The following is a 4,307-nucleotide window of genomic DNA, read 5'->3' as shown; positions in this document are numbered from 1 at the left end:
CTGCCACTCATGGAGGCTCTTGGCAGCTCACGCCAGCTGCCGGTCGCTCACCATAGCTTATGGGAGCCCACTGCAGCTCCACTGCAGCCTACGCCGTCGCGGGCTACTCATGGCAGCCCAGTTCCAAGTCGAGCTGTTGTTCACCATCTTAGCTTAGAGGGCACAGCATCATTGGCCCTAATGTGGGATCCAAACCAGGGCCCTGCTGCTCAGAGCTGGTGTCCCAAGCCAACTCTTAACCAATGCGCCACTCGCCGGCCCCTGGTGTCCTTGTCTTGCTCCCACCCTTCTCCTATCCCTCCCCTCATCTCTAGGCAACCAGTGACGTGTTATCTGTCACTATGTATTAGTTTACATTTTTTAGATTTTATGCATATATGGAACTATGCAGTGTATACTCTTTTTTGTCTGCCTTCTTTCACTTAGCATAATCATTTTGAGATTTATCTTTGTTGTGTGTATCAATAGTTCATTGCTTTTTATGGCGAGGTAGTATTCTATTATATGGATATGTTATAATTTGTTTATTCATTCACTGTTGAAGGGTTTTTAGTTCTTGGCTATTACAAATAAAGCTGCTATGAATATTTACATACAAGTCTTGGTATAGTTATATGGTTTCATTTCTCTTGGGTAAATAACTTGTGAATGGAATTGCTGGTCATAGCAATTCCAATAGGTGTCTGTTTAACATTTAAAGACATTGGCAAACTGATTTCCAAAGTGGTTGTATTATTTTACATTTCCATCAGCAGTGTATGAGAGATTCATTTGTTCGTTTTTCACTAACACTTGGTATTGTCATTAAAAAAAAATGTTTGCTATTCTAATCATGGTATCTAATTGTGGTTTTATTTTGCATTTCCCTAATGATTGATAACGAGCATCTTCCATATGCTTATTTGCCATCTGTATATCTTCTTTGTTGAAGTATCTATTCAAATCTTTTGCCCATTTAAAAAACTGGGTTGCTTGTTTTCTTATTATTGAGTTTTGAGAGTTCTTTATATTTTCTGGATAAAAGTCCTTTATCACATATCTGCTTTGCAAATACTCTCTTCTGTGGCTTGTCTTCTTATTTCTTTAATAGTGTCTTTCAAATAGCAGAAATCCTTAATTTTGATGAAGTCCAATTTTTCAATTCTTTTCTTTTAAGGTGTTGTATCTAAGAAATCTTTGCCTAACCCAAGGTCACAGAGATTTTCTCCTATGTTTTCTTCTAGGAATTTCATACTTTTAGGCTTATGTTTAGGCCTAGGATCCACTTTGAATTAATTTTGTATATGGTGTGAGGTATTTTATTTTCTATATGTATATCCATTTGTTCCAGGACCATTTGTTGAAAAGACTTCCTTTTTCCACTAGACTGACTTTGCAGCTTTGTTGAAAATCAATTGACTCTATATGTGTGGATCTGTTTGTAGACTTTCTATTCTCTTTTTTTGGTCTGTTTGTCTATCTTGATAACAACATGATACTGTCTTGATTGCTGTAGCTTTCTAATAATCTTGAAGTTAGGTAGTGTAAATCCTCTGAATTGTTTTTTTCCCCCTTTTCTTTCTTTTTTTTATTAATGAATGAGGCAATTTATTAACCCAGCATTTGTATTAATGCTGCTTGTTGGCAGTTGCCACCTGTCTGTGATTCTGTCCAGATCTTTCTGTCCCTAAGGTGTTGTGGGCCCCATGTTTGTCCTTGTCCACCAATTTCAGCTCTTTCAGGGCTTGGAGGACCCGGCAGGCCATACTCTCAGAGCCTTAGCTGAAGTGACTGGGAGTGGTGCTCTTTCTCTGATGTCCCCCATACATCTTGGTCAGGGAACCAAACTAGTGCAGCCTGGGAGGTAGAGGTGCTATGCTGTGGAAGCAGCTCATATGTAGAACCAGTTCTCATCGTAGGGAGCAAGCTCTTTATGTTTGGCCAGCTTTACAGTGTCAGCCCATTCAGGGACTTTCAGCTTCCTGGACTTTTTGAGGACAGCTGCCAGAGCTCTGAAAAAACACCTGCTGGTTCAAATCTTTAATGGTAACTCCAGGCAATGTGCGGCTTCCCGCTGCCAGCCAGGGGAGAGGGCCCTCCCATCCGCACCCCTCCCTTCTTTTTCATAGTTGGGTTGGCTATTCTAAATCTATTGTATTTCCATAAGAATTTTAGAATAAGCTTTTCAGTTTCTACCAGAAAAAAAAAATGCTGCTGGGAATTTGACTGGGATTGTGCTGACTTCATAGATCAGTTTGGGGAGAATGGATATCTTAACAGTATTGAGTCTTCTGACCCATGAGCAGGGTCTATCTCCATGTTTATTGTCTTTTTAAATTCCTCTAAGCAATGTTTTGTAGTTTCCAGGGTACAGGTCTTGTATATCCTTTGTCAGACTTACCCTTCAGAGGTTCATATTTTTTTATGTTACTGTACATTGTATTATTTTTTTAATTTCAATTTCCAGTTATTCGTAGCTAACCTATAGACATAGTTGATTTTGTATATTGATCTTATATCTTACAATCTTGCTAAACTCACCTATTAGTTCTAGCTATTTCTTTGTAATTTCATCACATTTTCTACATAGAAATCCATGACGTCTGCAAATAAAGACAGTTTTACCTCTGCTTTTCAATTGTGGATGCCCTTTTCCCCTGCCTTGGTGCACTGGCGAGAACCTCCAGTACAATGCTGAGGAAGGATGACGAGTGTCACATCCGTGCCTTGTCCCGATGTTTGTCTACTCTCCTCTCAATCCTTATCTTGGACTCCACTTCGGGAGAGCAGGGGCTGGTTTCTGATTCCTGTTGCCTTCCAATGCCTAGAAGAGGGCGCTACTCGTAGAACGTGCTCGAAGAATGCTTGTTAAATGTTGAATAAATGCCAGACACTGTGCCAAGGGACTTATATCTGTGCACTCTCTCACTAATCCTCCCAGCCCCGTTTTACAGATGAAGAAACTGGGGAATGAAGAAACGAAGTGCTTAGGGAGCAATAAGGCAGAGTGATTAGGGGCCAGAAGGGAGCTGGATCTCAATCCTGCTTCTGCCATTAATTAGCTTTGTGTCCTTGAGCAAGTCACTTAATTCTCTGAGACTCTGTTTTCTCATCTGAAAATAGCTGTCTCTTGGGGTTGCCGTGGGGCCCTGGAGTCCTGGTCCATGGTGGGCAGTGAGAGAGGGGTGAAGGTTGGGGTGTCATTTCTTTGGAAGGGAACCTTGGCTCTTCTCTGGAAGGTGGCTAGCAATGAAGGGGATGGGCAGTGGGGACAGACAGACCTGAATTCGTATCCAGCTTACAAGCTGGGGGGCCTGAGGGAAGGGACTTACACTTCCCTTTACTTCTTTAGAATTGAAACTTAAACTTCACCTTCTACATCAATAAAAGGGGGAAAGCATACCTACCTCTTGGCCTTGTTGTAAGGATTAAGTGAAGCAATGGTGCAAAGTGCCCATAGTAGGTGCTTAATAAACAGTGTTCAGGTGTCTCCTCTACCAACCTTTCCAGGAGAGTCTCTTCATATGCGATCCTACCCCGGCCGTGGTCCCTTTAAAAGAGCTGGCAAGTCTCTAACACCTCTGCAAAGAATTCATTATTCACATTGGTCTTACCTCCCCTTATCAGGAGAGGTGCCCCTGCCAGCACACTGGAAATGGTCATGGTCAGAGTGGTTGGTGGCTTGAAGAGAGCTCTCTGATCCCTGCCCTTCCCAGGGTGACTTCTGCCTGCCCACAATCACCTGTTCTTTCCGTCACGGCACTTAACCTCCATGAGCACCAGCACGCCAAGCTTTGTAGCTGGGCATTCACCATTAACAGCTCCTTTGCCAATGCCAGCCTGCCCCTGTCCAATCTCTCTTGCTGCCCCTCCCTGGTCATTTCTCTACCCCACAGGGCACATCGGTTGCAGCACACCCCAAGCACACCTCTTGACTGGGAACACCCTTTCCCGTCTTCTCCACCCAGCAAAGTCCTGCTCCTCTTTCAAGTCCCAACTCGAATGTCAGTTGTTTCTCCTGTAAAGCTCTCCCAGGCCCCTTTCTCTGCAGAACTAATAGCTCATTCCTTAGTGTTCCATCCCTAGGTTAGTGGCGGGGTGGGGGTAGGGGGGTAGGATGGTGTCCATAGGTCGCAGCTGTTCTGCTCCTGCTTCTCTGGGAAGAGGACAGACACTGTTGATCTCCTGTCCTGCCCAGGCTGCTGGACACTTGTCCAGTGTCCTCCAGGGTCCACTGTGCATGTCCCCAGCCCCCATCTGGGCCCTGAGCCCCAGAGGTAGCAGGTGTGCACCTCATCCGGCAGGAAGGCTCTGGCTCCACCCCATTT

The 4,307-nt window shown here is 44.0% G+C and overlaps 1 pseudogene; it reads right to left on the bottom strand.

The window, feature by feature from the left end:
* Positions 1-1,607: 1,607 nt before the first annotated feature.
* On the bottom strand, positions 1,608-3,642 carry LOC109380695 (40S ribosomal protein S19 pseudogene; annotated as a pseudogene).
* Between the last annotated feature and the right edge of the window lie 665 nt (positions 3,643-4,307).

The sequence above is a fragment of the Hipposideros armiger genome, unplaced genomic scaffold, assembly GCF_001890085.2.
Source record: "Hipposideros armiger isolate ML-2016 unplaced genomic scaffold, ASM189008v1 scaffold_40, whole genome shotgun sequence".
NCBI lineage: Eukaryota > Metazoa > Chordata > Mammalia > Chiroptera > Hipposideridae > Hipposideros > Hipposideros armiger.
This window is presented reverse-complemented; position numbering and strand designations above follow the sequence as displayed.